This window comes from Petaurus breviceps, unplaced genomic scaffold (assembly GCF_028583685.1).
Source record: "Petaurus breviceps papuanus isolate PSGF00001 unplaced genomic scaffold, PetGlider_PUasm1.0 171, whole genome shotgun sequence".
NCBI lineage: Eukaryota > Metazoa > Chordata > Mammalia > Diprotodontia > Petauridae > Petaurus > Petaurus breviceps.
In genome coordinates, this window is record NW_027185754.1 from 5,541,023 (window position 1) to 5,556,411 (window position 15,389).

Here is a 15,389-nt window from a genome sequence, read left to right on the forward strand (position 1 = left end):
GGGATTGGTTTATCTTTGTCTATGCTACACCTAGCATAATAGCTTGCTTAATAAATGCTTAACACATTTTATTCAATGAACTGAGTCACTGTCACACATAGTAAGTTGCTTCATAAATACTTTCATTTGCCTGTCCATCATATATCAACTTCTCCATCTATCTATGTCCAGCTCTAGCATGTCATCCTACAATTTAAATTGTAACTTGAGTTTGAATCTCATTTCCATTATCTTTGGCCAAATTGTTTAATCTCTTAGAAACTGCATTGTGAAAGTAGGACGAAGACACATTTCATGTTTGTTCATTTGAATGGAACCACCACAACCACCTTGCCTCATATGCTGCTTTCGTATGATCTTGTGTTTTTGAAACATTGAGGTATGTACAGAGTGGGGGAAAGGGGCACCACCTCCATTTGAGCCAGGAGAAAGTGATTACTAACATGTATGTTTTAGGACAGGTGACTCAGTGGATAGTGTCAGACCCGGAGTCTAGAAGACTTGAGTTCAAATTTGACCCCAGATGCTTTCTGGCTGTGTGACCCTGGGCAAGTCACTTAACTCTGTTTGCCTCAGTTTCTTCATCTGTTAAATAAGCTGGGGACAGAAAAATGCAAACCACTCCAATATCTTTGCCAAGAAAACCTCCAGTGGGGTCACAGACAGTCAGAGATGACTCAACAACAGCATATGGTGCTTTATATAAATGTGCTAACATAATCTCCAGAACAATCTTACAAGGCAAACGCTACAGGTATTGTTATACCCCTCTTACAGGTGAGGAAACTGAGGGGGGAGAGGTTAAACAACTGGAGCATAATCTGACAGTAAGAATGATCAGAACTAGGATTTGAACCAAGGTCTGCTTTTAATGTGCATGAGTTCACTACTACCTAATGCTGCCTCTCTGGAGAATAAACTTCCCTGCAAGGCCCACATCCACATTAAGCAATTTACTTGTGATCATGGTTTTAAGAACAAACAGTAACATATGTATGGATGGGACACATTTTAGTCCCCTCCTCCTCCTCACCCCCCTTCTCCTTCCCACGCATACCACTCAAATGGAAAATTGCTATTGAACAGGACTAGGCCAGCTATGATCCTGGCCAGACCTCTGCTTTCCCCTAAGTAAGGCTAAGAGTTTCCAATAAGCCAGAGCATTTTGAATTTCCTGAATGCAAAATCAGAGCAAGGCCTCACACCTGCCAATGTCAGCAACTTTGAATGCAACATTTGCAGGGTGTGGGTTGGTTAAATGCAGACTGACAGGCAGAATTTAAAGGCCCTCCTTCCTCTCTTCCCCTCCCTAGGCTGCCTCTGGCATAGGAGGACCGCAGAATGTGGAGATGTTTCCTGAAAGATGCTGGCAGCTTTGAACTTGGCTCTTTAGAAATCCTGTGCCACCCAACATATGAAATCTGACACCAACCACAAAGTTGCAGACTTTTGTTGGAAAATTTTGGCTTTAAAGCCTTGGTTTCCAGGAACAAAAAAGGAATCTTACTTCCAAAGTTCAGGGAGGACTATGAGGATGCTGGTCATACTAAAAAAGTAAATTTTTCTCAATATAAAGGAGCCTTGGAAATTTTATTCTCAGCACAGATGAACCACACCTATGGGGCAGGCACATGTAGTAGAAGGAGCTCTGGGGTAAGAGGAAGAAGGTTCAGGTTCTAGAATGGACTCTGCCTTTAATTTGCTATGAATGACACCATGATTATCTCTACCCTAAGTTTACTCTTTTGTATTATGAAGGGGTTGGACTTCATGGCCTTTTAAGCAAGGGGGTGGAGGAATTGTTAATATTTAATAACCGTCTCTCTAAAAAAAAATACAACCCCCATTTACTTTTAATCTGCATTAGTAGCATTTTCTCCATCATTTTCTTATGTCTAGAATCAACAAAACAACAAATCAAGTTCTGATTTATAACATTGCCATTCCAAGTGGGCTCCAGTACACTTCTCCTAAGGCTCTTTCCAGCTCTAATATCTTTGGTTTCTATGTCTTTCTCAGACTAACCCAATCACTGATTTTCACTGATGTGCTTTGAAAAATATAGTTTCTTTTTCATTGTGAATGTGGCATATGTCAGCAGCTTAAACATTTTAACATTAGAAAGAGAAAAAGAAGATTGTATAAGAAACTGTGATTTTTCTGTTACATAGTTTGTTCTAAAATAAATGTGTATATTAGCTAGTCAGTCATTAACATTTATTACACACCTACTATGTTCCAGACAGTGTGCTAAGTGCTGGGAAAAGGAAGGTAAAGGATAGTTCCTGTCCTCAAGTAGCTTAGAGTGTAACAGGGGTCAGATACCACACAAAAGGATGTTAACTGCTGTAGCGGCAAGCACCCCAGTGTCCCCAGGGTTGCTTCCACCACAAGTTCTTAGATCTGCTTTGATAAAGGAAAGCAACTCAAAATGGGTTAACAAGCTTACTTTAATCAGTCAAACATGTATCGTATACCTCGTTCAGGGGAAAAAAGGTCAGCACCCCGAACTTCAGAGTATACAGACAGAATTATCAAGACAGAAACAGATCAAGTAGTCAGATTTCCAAACTGTCCAACCATTACATCCATACCAAACAACATCTGGGTTTCAAAGCTGGGGGACTCTGGACAACGGCTTCCCAGAGTTTCATCTGATCAAATCACAGAACACTTCTCAAAGTGAGCCCCAAAACAAAGCTACACATCAGGGCTTATTACTCAGAGAATGTAACAACCTTATTGACTCACTGGCCAATCAAGAAGTATCAACTGAAAAACAAGCCTCCCACCCCAGGCTCCAGGTGCACTTTAGCCTAGGGGCAGGGAAGATCTTAAAAATTTACATTCCCATTACAACTGCTAAGTGTGAGGAAAGAGAAGTTACCCCACAGAGAGGCATTATGAAGTCCAGAGGAGAATTGTTAAGTGGAAAATGAAGAGATGACTGGTCAATGGGTGCCCACCTTAAATAAAGTATTAGTCTGGGAGGAGGTCTCCAATCTCCAATCTGAGGAACAGGCCCAGGGGCAGAGGATGACGTTATATAAATATATATTTTTATATATTACATAGATACTTCTGGCAGGGCAGTAACAAATTGTTCTTTTTGTGTTCCCTTTTGTACTTTTGTTTCCCCTTGGTTAATTTTGGTATTCTAATGGTGCTTTAAAATTTTTTTTATAACTAACAGACATATACAATTGCCCAAACCTACACCCTAGTGGAAAATCGTCCTTGTAACAAATAAGTATAGGCAAGCAAAATAAATGAAGATGTTGTCCGTGACTAAAAATGCAGATCTTATGCTGCACCTCTTTTCAAACTGATATTTATTAGCAATACCTTGAGTGGGCATCTTGGGTGATGCCTAAAACATTCTTTCAAGCTATGTATGTCTGGGTTGTTTTCAAAGACAAGCTTAGACTTTCCCTATTTCTCTTCTCAAAGAATCCCTCTCCACCTATATAAACCATTATTTCTGATAACATCAGCTCAGAGGAAAAATGGATAAGAATGAGCAATGCTCACAGGGCTAGGTACAAATGTGATAACAGAGATTCAATTCTTAATCGTAAAATCATTCCCTCCCAGCTGTGTTCCTGATTTTCTTAATTTCAAAATCATTCCTCCATGGCTATCTCAACCTGGAATTTGCCTCAGCACCTGGGGCTCCTTGTCCAGCAATATCCTATTATCCTATCAGTCTCCTTCTCCCCCCTCAAGGCTCATATCCTTCTCACATCAATGAGTTCCTCCTGGAGCCTCCATTTTGTGAAGGAATCTACTCAAGTCTGCCTGCTTTTATTCATTTTCTGACTTTGTTCCTGACTTTCTGGACTCCAAAATCATGGCACCACTCCTGGTACCTTCACCCTCTCTCAACTCTTACTTTTTAGTTCCCTTCTGTGTGTTGTCTTCCCTTATTAGAATGTAAGTTTCTTGAGGACAATGACTATCTTTCTTTTTGCTTGTAATTGTATCACCCAGCATTTAGCACACTGCCTGTCAGTTAATAAATATCCCATTAATACTTTCTTCCTTCTTTTCCATCCATAGAGTGTTAGAGTTGGAAAGGACCAAAGAGATGCAAGCACAAAGCCAGGTAAGTTTGGCTTTTTATTTAAGGGGGAGGGAGACCAAACAAGTTGTGGTATGTGATTATGATGGAATATTATTGTGCTATAAGAAATGATGAGCAGCATGCTCTCGGAGAAACCTGGAAAGACTTATGTAAACTGATGTAAAGCAAAATGTATTGTGTACAAAGTAACAGCAATATTGTAAGATGTCAAGTGTGAATGACTTATTCTCAGCAAAACAATGATCCAAGACAACTCTGAAGGATATGTGACAAAAATGCTATCTATCCCCAGAGAAAGAACTGATGGTGTCTGAATATAGATAAAGCATAGTTTTTCTTTAATTTCTTTGTTGGGGTTTTTTTTGAGATTTTTTTCTTTCTTTTTTGGTCTGTTTCCTTTCACAATATGTCTAATATGGAAATGTTTTGCATGACTACACATCTATGACCTATTTTGAATTGCTTGTCTTCTCAATTAGGGGGGATGGGGAGGGAGGAAGAGAATTAGGACCTCAAAGTTTTAAAAATGAATGTTTAAAATTGTTCTTACATGTAACTGGAGAAAAATAAAATACTAAACAAATTCTAAAAGAAAGGGTGAGGGAGTGACTTTCAGTCAGCCCTAAGAGAGTTCCATGGGATCTGGAAAGACCTACAGGTATGAATTTTCCTTCTAAGATAGGAAGCCAATTTTCTTTGCCTGTTCTTTTCCTACCTTTGGGTTGTGAAAGGACATTTTGAACACCTAAAAAGACCTTTGTTGATCCAGTACTTAGCAAGCAGTAATCTTTGATAAACTTTGTAAAGTTTTGTTTGATGAACCTCCATAAATTATTTTTGGGGACAATTGTGATTTTTATCTGTGTTTATGAGACTGTATATGATCTTGCCAGATTGACTTTTTTTTTTTAAAACGATTGGGGTTAAGTAACTTGCTCAAGGTTACATTTTTTGTGGGTGTTAAGTATCTGAGGCCAGAACCGATCCACGTCTCCCAACTCCAGGGCCAGAACTCTTATTCACTGCACCACCTGGACACCCCCACATTGACTTTTAAAACTATTTCTTGTATTTCAATTGAGAAACAAGTAAAAGGACCATACTTGTGATTCTCAGGGGTCCCAGATGACATTTCAGGATTAAAGATGTGGACAGTGTCTTCAAAACACAATCTGACGCATTTACCAAGGACAGCAATTTTTCTTAACTGGGATACAGTTTGAGGAGAGTGCAATGGAGACTGGTCACTGATCTCATTCTTTATGAGCATGAACAGAGTGTCTCTGATTCATTTCTCATGTGGAATTTAGAAAAGTACAAACTATGGATAACTGGTTATGTCTTCTCATTATGGGCCAGAAGGGTTTTTCTGATTGTTTGTGGAGCCAGAATTGGGGGCATTCAAAAGACATTAGTTTTCTAGAGTCTGGTACTTCTTTTTTTGGTGAGCCTTTAAGTTACCTAATTCGAGAAGGGAGATGATGACCTATGGGAAGAAACCTGGGGCCCTCCCCATAGAAGACTAACATGTGATCCATAAATATAGGCCTTAATTCTTTTCCTCAACGTTTGTGATTTCATTTTAAGTGAAAGAGATTCGAGGCTATACCTTTGTGAGTTAGAATGAACCATGAGGAAGTCTAGGAGTGGAGTGTATGTTAGAATTTGTAGCCAGGCAGTCAAGGTTGGATAACCCAATCATGCCTAGTCATAACTGAGATGGGATTACCAGCAGCAGTGCTGAATTTAGATATGACCTTGGAATTAATGCTTTGCAGAAAATTCATTAAATCTGAGCCCACATTCCCCAGGGACTGATATGGTAAAGGGGAAAGTGTGCTGTGAGATACATTTTTACTTCCATTCTTGCTATATCTTCAAAGTAAATATCTTTTCACATAAGCTAACTGATATTAGATGGTACAGTAGGGGAATCACCATTCAAGAATGGGCACATGAGTTCATTGCATTAGAGAAGAGATACACCTAACTTTCAAGTGCAGCCCTAGAAATCTGAGGATGCAATATAGCCAGTCTCCCTATATTCTTGACATTTGCATTGCTATATTAATTGCATATGTTGTTTCCACCAAAAGTGCTGCTGTGAATATTTTAGTCTATATTCTATAGTTGACCTCCTTAGAGCATATGCCTAACACTGAAATTCTGGGATAATGTCAAATTGCTTTCTAGAAAAACTGGGCTAAGATACAAATCTAAAAATAGTGTGTTTAGTATTTTTGTCTTCCCATAACCCTTCCAACAATGATTATTTCCACTTTGGTATATATTTTTGCCAATTTACTACTTGTTAGGTGAAACCTCAGTTATTTTAATATACATTTATCTTCCTATGACTCATGTACAGTAATTTCACTGTAAATGAATTTGTTAGTATTTTGCAACTATTCTTTAAAGAAGTACTTGTTTATATCTTTTGATCCTGAATCTGATGGAAAATTATTCTTGGATTTAGATTTGTGTTTTCCCCCTTTGTGTCTTAGATATCAGACCGTTATCAGAGATGGTTGATACAAAGATTTTTTTCACAAGCAACAGTTCTGTTTGTCCTATCTGTGTTGATTTTGTTTGTACAAAATCCTTCCATTTCATGTAATCAAATATATCTTTTGTGATCTCCTTTATCCCTTGTTTGGTTAAGAATTCCTCTAGTCATAGTTGGGAAATATGACTCAGTTCACTTTGCTCCAATTAAAAAAAAATACTTTTTTGTTTTTGTATTTAAGTGGAGTATTGTGGTAGATGGTGTAAGAAGCTGGCTCAAGCCAAATTTTATCAAAATACTTTTCTGTTTTCCCAGGGTTATTGTAAAATAGGGAATATTCCCCCAACTAGTTTATGTTTCAGGGTTTACTTAAGCAAACTATTGAATTTGATTGTTTCTCTTTTTTGCATTCTTAGTTTGTTCCACCCATGCACTTCTCATTTTGTTGGAAGGATCAGAAGAGACAATATTTGTAAAGCACTTATTAGCACAGGGCCTAGCACATACATAAATGCTAGTTATTATTATTACTAAAACAAGTACAAAATAATTTGTTGGTTATTGTGGTATGAAAGTGCCATTTCTTCTTTATTCCTACTTTTAAAAACATTTTCCTTGAGATTTTAGAACTTTTGTTCCTCGAAATTAATTTAATTATTTTTCCTGTCTGTAAATTAATCCACTGGTAATTTAATTGATGCAGCACTAAGTCTGTAAATTAATTGGAGTAGCATCAAAAAAAGCAGGAGTAGTAATCATGATCTCAGACAAGGTTAAAACTAGTATAGATTTAATCAAAAGAAAATAATAGGGAAACTACACTATATGTCAGTCATATTAATCAATATTGTTTTAGACTATTTAAAATAACTAGACAGTATAAGATTGGAATATTGCTGTGGTAGGAAACTATGATTTGTTAGACTTATAAAAATATGGAAAGTCTTAGACCTATGAAGGAAGATGTTATCTACCCTCAGAGAAACAGGCATCATACAGATTTACATGGATATATATGAATGTTTATGTCTACCTAAGAGTATGATTATAGATATCTAAGTATATGTGTGTATATATGTGTATGCATGTATGTGTATATATATACACATACTCTCACATAAACACACAAACACACACACATATGTGTGTGTGTATGTATCCATTTATGCTTAATTGTAGCCTTCTTGGGGAAGAGGGGTAAGGGGGAAAAAACAAAGTAAATAGTGCATAGCAGAGAACAAAAAATTAATGAGCAAGCAAAGATGGAGAGTTCAGAACATAATGTGTAGTATTTGTTATGTAGGTTTTCTTGAAATGGAAATTTATTGCTGTATATTATACATTCTGCTGTGCACATGGCAATGCTTTTTCTTTTTTTATTTTGTATTTAAGTTTATAATATGTTTGTTTTTATTTTCTTATTGCATATTTAAGTTTAAATTAAAAAAAAATGGTTGAATACTAGGACCAAGATGGGCAATGTGCAGTTTTTCAGATGCTAATGCTTTGTGGTGCAAATGTCTTCCTTTACATATAAACTTTTCTTATTCTGGATTGGCAAAGAGATTAGCTAACATTAATTTCTGTAGTAGCAGCAAGCACCCCAATATTCCCAGAGTGGCTGCCAACACAGGTTCTTGCATCTGCTTTGACAAAGGAATGCAACTCAAAATGGGCTAACAAGCTTACTTTAATCAGTCAAACATATATCGTTTACCTAGTTCAGGGGGAAAAGGTCAGCACCCCAAACTTCAGAGTATACAGACAGAAGTTACAAGATCAAGTATACAGGCTTCCAAACTGTCCAACCATTACATCCATACCAAATCACAGTTACCAGAGAGGGAAGCATCAACATCCGGGTTTTCTAATTCGGGGGGCTCTCAACAACGGCTGCCTAGAGTATCATCTGGTCAAATCACACAACTCTTCTCAAAGTGAGTCCCAAAGCAAAGCCTCACAATCAAGGATTATATAGCCTTCTCCTGGCTTAGAGAATGTAACAACCCTCTTGACCCACTGCCCAATCACAAAGCATCAAGGTGTGGGTGTTCCTGAGAAACAAGCCTCCCACCACAGGCTCCAGGTGCACTTAACCTAGGGGAAGGGAAGATCTTAAAAATTTACATTCCTATAACAATTTCTTGCAAGACTTTGTTTTAATGATTGACATTCCTGCCAAATTTTCTTTGCTTTTAACAGTTTAACAGTCAAAATTACCTAATGTTCAGAAAATGTATAAATTGATCAAACATATAAGATTATTGGAAAATTTAATAATTGGTACTGGAAATCATGAATCTTTAGTTGAAGATCAGGTTAATTCAGATAAGTTTAAATACATTCCATTTAATAAAAATAGTAAATTTAGTGACCTTCATAGGAATATATTACTAGAAGATATAATTCAACACCTTATGTATTTTATTCAGAAATAATGGTGCAATCATTTTTAATTATACTGATTTATTAGAATCACCTATTTGACCTTATAAAGAACTAGCTTCAACATGGCTACCTGGTGAAAAAATGTATTATTTTTTAAGTAAAAAAAATTAACATTTAATTTTACTTTTATTTTTTCTCAATTACATGTAAAAAAAATTTTTTAGCATTCTTTAAAAAAAATCGAGTTCCATATTCTCTCTTTCCCCTCTGCTTGAGAAGGTAAGCAATTGATGTGTAGATTATACATATTCAGTCATACAAAATATATTTCCATATTAATTATTTTGTGAAAGAAAACACAGGCCAAAAAACAAAAAAGAAAAATAAAGAAATTTTTAAAAGTTATCCTCCAATCTGCACTGAGAATTGATCAGCTCTTCTTCTGGAGAGGGATAGCATTTTTCAACCTAAGTCCAACAGAATTGTCTTGGATCATTGTATTTCTGCGAAATTCACCATTGTTGCTATTACTGTGTTCTCCTGATTCTCCTCACTTCACTTTGAATCAGTTCATGTAAATCTTTCTAGGTTTTTCTGAAATCATCCCACTTGTCAGTTCTTACAGCACAATAGTATTCCATTACAATCATATATCACAACTTGTTCATCCATTCCTCAATTGATGAACATTTTCTCAGTTTCCAATTCTTTGCCACCACAAAAATGGTTTCTATAAATATTTTTGTACATATAGATCCTTTCCCTTTTTCTTTTATCTTTTCAGAGTACAGACATAGTTTTGCCAGGACAAAGGGTATGCACAGTTTTAAAACCCTTTGGGAATAGTTCCAATTTGCTCTCTAGAATGGTTTGATCAGTTCACAACTCTACCAACAGTACATCAATGTCCTTATTTTTCCAAATCCCTTCCAACATTTGTCATTTTCCTTTTCAGTCATATTATATTAACCAATATGATAAGTATGCAGTGGTACTTCAGAGTTGTTTTAATTTCTCTAATCAATAGTGATTTAGAGCATTCTTTTTCATATGGCCACAGATAGCTTTGACTTCTTAAAACTGCCTGTTCATATTCTTTGACCATTTACCAATAGGGAAATGACTCATAGTCTTATAAATTTGACTCATCTATCCAGAGCTTCTTAAATTTTTTTTCCACTGGTCACCCCATGCTTCTTAGCTTGTGAGTTGTGACCCCTTATTGACCCACAATTTAATGCATTTGAGAAATTAGGTCTTTGTCAGAGATATTTGCTGTATTTTTCCCCCCAATTAGCTGTTTTCTTTCTAATCTTGACTGGGTTGTTGTTGTTGTTGTTGTTGTTGTTGTTGTGTGTGTGTGTATGTGCATGCATGTACATGTGAAACCTTTTTAATTTCATGTAATCAAATTTATTCACTTTACATTCTGTAATATTATCTACCTCTTGTTTTATCATGAATTCTTCCCTCATCCAAAAAAATCTGACAAGTATAAGTGAAATTTTAAAACACGAAATTGATGTGAAAATTTTGGGACTTTTTGTAGATAATAATGTAGAATAAGACAGTGTTCCAATCCTACATAAACACAAAAAGTCCAAAAGAGAATTAGCACCATTTCCATCAATAGAACTAAACCAAAAAGAGGTTTCAGTGATGAATATAATTTGTCTGAAGGTTAGAAATAGTTTAACAGTAGATCATATATTAGATTTAATGTCAGTATATTTGTTGGGAAAGGTTAGTGGAGTGAAATACAAACCCATTTACTGAATCATGGTTGAATTGCAACTATAGGTTGGCTATGTATGTGAGAGCTTAGCAAAAATCAATGACAGCATTCTATGAAAATCAATTAGTTATGTGGAATTTATAATAGAGGTCACTGGATATTTTATTTTTATTTTTAAATTGCTACACATCTTTGAGATCAATAGAATTTATAACCTCATTTATATATATGTGTATATATATATCATGTACATACACATATGTATTTATATATATATGCATACATTTTCCCCTAGAGGCCTGGTTTTTAAACAGTTTCTAGAATATCCCTGGGTATATTCTAACAATAGCGATTATCTCTTCAATTGTCTTGAGAATATGTCTGTGTGTATATAATTCTATTTGCATAAGCCCTGATTTTCTCTTGTTATATAATATATTTATTCATGTAATTAATTTTGTTGTTTATTTAATTATTTTATTTAATGCACTTTGTTTTTATTTATATGTTTATTTAATTTCATTCTGTTATTAGTTGGAATGTTATGCTATTTTTAGTTATTTTTCTCCTGCCTTTTAAAATTAAAATATGGAAATGCTGTTTATTTTTAATGGTTTTATTTTGTGTCCTACTATTTTACTGAAACATTTTCTTCACTATTTCTCTGCTGATTCTTTAGGGTGTTCTAAGTAATTCATCAAGTCAGAAATTAGGGATGATCAGTATCTTTTTCTTGCCTTATTTATTATCAGTATCTTATTTCTGACCTACAATGGAAGGGGTGGCATCCTTCTTTTGACCATACATTTATGGGTAGTTTCTATTATTTCACTTACTACAAATAATATTAGCATTTGGTGCCATATATATATACATATATATATATATATATATATATATATATATATAGCACACACACACACTTTTAAATCATAAAACAGCATGTCTAATCTATAGCTATATGTTTTAGAGGCTTTAGGATAAATAATGTATTTTGTAAAAGAAATTTAATATATGCATAGAAATAACCATGTAGTTTGGTTTTTAATATGATTTAAAATTTTTTTTTAATATGATTCTTTTTGGTAATTACCTTCCCATTAATGAAATGCCTTTGTTTCCTTTGTATAGATCTTACTTGGTCAGGGAGCAAAAATATTTGGATACAACATTGTTATTATTTTTTAAGATTATGCTTTAATTTTTATTTATGTTCATTAATAATATTGGTCTATAGTTCTTCCTTGCTTTGTCACTTTTTGGGGTGTAGGTAGTAGGACCATATTTGTCTCATGTAAGGAATTTGGCAGAATGTTTTCTTTCTCAGTTTTAAAGAATAATTTGTGAAGCCTAAGTACTAATTGTTATTTAATCCTTTGGTAGAATTCATATGTAAATATGTCTTGGCCAAGGTTTCTTTTTCTTCCTTTAATAGTTCCTTTATAGTTTCTTCAGTTTTATTTTCTCAGCTTTCCTTATTTAATAGATAAGTGTGAATATTTTGTATTATAGGTTATTAATTTCCTTAAAAGTCTTGATTTAGGGTAGAACTAGGATGGTGGAGTAGTAGGAAAAAGTGTAGCAAGATCCTTCCCACAAAACTCTTCCAAACAGAGCTATAAAGCATACCAGAATGAATATTGATTGGAAAATCAAAGAAAAGGTCATAGTGTATCATTTGTCTAGCCCAGGTTGACAAAGGACGACAAAAAGAAATGTCTGTGGACATTGGGGAGAAAGGAACCTTTGCCTAGGTCTGGCATTCTAGGAGTGAAGAGCATTTGCAGGTACTGGACTAGAAGAGCAAGTGTAGAAGGAAGAAGAAGTGATGGCTTTGACCTGAGAAGCAGACTTGGGGTCTCAGTTTCAATTTCTACCCAATCTGAAACCTGCTGAGGAATAACCAGGGCAGGAATACCAGACCAAATGGAAACCTACAATTCCATCACTCAAAACCAGTGTAACTTCCCTGCAGGCTGATTGGTGCTGAGTTCAGAATTGAGTGAGTCTACCATTACTAACACTCAAACCCAAATCTGAAACTTGAAGAACTCAGAGTCAGGGAGGCAGCGGTCAGAGCTGTTCTGTATCAGATCATTTTGGGGACATTAATAGTTTATAGGTTGCCATTTTGAGCTGTCTCTGAGATACTGGAATAACATTCAATACACCAAAAACAGGAACAAATATAGTCCAGAGTCTGAACTCCAGACCTTCCCTGCACAATTATGCAGAACTCAGCTGTAACATCAAGTCCCACATTAGGAAGTAAACTGGAGAATGAGTAAACACAAAAAAAGAATTTCACCATGAAAAGCTGTTAGGCTGACAGGAATACTTAGGATACAAACCCAGAAGAACAGAGTGACTCTAAAACATCTACATGTAAAAGAAATATATAGCTTGAGCTTAAAATGAGATGGTTGCTGTGAGAGATAAAGCAAAAATTTAAAAAGAATTAAAAAATTATAAATGGAATGAAAGCATTAGAGAAAAATGGAAAAGAAATGAAAATTATGGGAGAAAAAAGGATCAGAAAGGGAATTAATAGTTTTGCATAAGAGCTTTTTTTTGTTACCCAAGCAACAAATTCCTTGAAAATTAAAATGGACCAAATAGAAGGCAATGATTACATGAAACAATAAAAATATTAAAATGAAATAGAAAGTCTGAAATATTGATGAAATTCCAAAGTATCTTATAGAAAACAACTGACTTGGAAAACACATCAAAGAGAAAAAAAAATTAAGAATCATTGATCTACCTGAAATCTATGATAAAACAAAAGACCCTAGACATCATATTTCAAGAAATCTTTAAAGAAAAGTATTGATTTCTTAGAACCAGAGGGAAAGGGGAAATAGCAAGAATTAATCCTTAAAAAAAACCCAAATGACAATTTCTATAAATATAGCTAAAATCTGAAGGGTCTAGGCAAAAACAAACAAACAAAAAACTACTAACAGCTAGAAGGAATTCCAGTACTAATGAGCCAAAGTTGGGATTACACATGATTTAACACCCAGAACTATGAAGAAGCAGAGAGCTTGGAAAACTATATTTCAGAAGACAAGGGATATAGCTTTAAAGCCAAGTATTACTTACACAGAAAAAGTGAGTATAATCCCACAGGGGCAGAAATGGATCTTTAATGAAAGAGAGAACTTTCAGACATTCCTGATGAAAAGACCAGAGCTGTTTAGAAACAGAGAAATACAAAAAAAGTAAGCATGAACGAACAATCATAAAGAACTAAGAAAAATTAAATTGCTTCCATGAAATATGAAAATATGATACATGTGTCCTCTCTGAACCTTATTATTGTCAGGGACCATATGGGGAGTCTTAGTTGATAGACATGGCAGTGGTTTTATTGTATTTTGATAATCTTTTTGTTGGTTTGTTTTTTGAAGGTTCTGAGAGATTATTTTTATTTATTTTTTAAAAGTTAAATTATTTATTTTTAGTTTTCAACATTCACTTCCATCAGTTTTAAATTTCCCCCCTCTCTCCTCCCTCCCTAAGACGGCTTGCAATTTGATATGGCCTCTACATATACATTCATATTAAATACACTTTCACATGAGTTATGTTGCAAAGAAGAATTATAATGAATGTGAGAAACCACGAGAAAGATAAAAACAATAAAACAAAACAAAAAAAGAAAATAGTCTGCTTCACTCTGCATTCGAACTCCATGAATGTGGCTGGCATTTTCCATCATGTGTCCTTTGGAATTGTTTTAGGTCCTTGCATTGCTGAGAAAGGCTAAATCTATCAAAGTCAGTCGAGAGATTATCTTTAACAATGACACAAAGCAAACAATGTTGAAAGTACAGAAACGTTCCATGAAATTCAATTTTACCTTAAAGCCTGGAAGCCATGGCCATTTTTTTTCCTTTTTATTAAGATAGCAGCTGTTCCCACCCTTCCCCCCACCAATGAAGTGAAAGTCACAGAGTTTTCAGTTGATTTCAGTTGTTTTCAATTGATATCATAGTGTGGGTTATAGGCTTAGTTTACATCCTAACCTTAAGTGGGTGGGCTGTTAATTCAAGAGAGATCTCTGTGACTGCAACCCAAATCTCTCTCTCTCAACTCTTTTTTTTGCCTTCCCAACTAAAGTGGTATGTTAGAACTGTTGGAAAGATATCTGACTTTTGGTTCATACTGGACCACAAGATACATCAAAAACCTTAGGGGAAACAAGGGGAAAGTAGGAGTGTATCTATGACTTCATTAGTGTAAGAAATTCCCTCAACCAATGCAGACCAGGATCTTCTCTGCAATGTCATGGCCTTTGAGATTGCTTAGAGCACTGAAAGGATAAGCGACTTACTTGTACATGGTCACATGGCTAGCAGTGTGTCTGAGTTAGGGCTCAAACCCTGGCTCTAAAGGTTGGATCTCTATTCACTATATTATTCTGCTTGTCACGAAGAAAAAATTCCTTTGAGATCATACTTCATTTCTCTTATCTTTACTTTGTGCAGGTGAACCTATTTTCCTAAGTAGTATGTGTCCAGAAATCTTGGGAATACACTGGGTGGAACTTTAACATGCTGGAATGAGCTTTGATAACTACAGATTACCTTGCAGGGTGTACCTGGAACATAGTAGGTGCTATATTAATGTGTATTCCATTCTCATTTCCTTCCTCTTGTTCATACTAAATC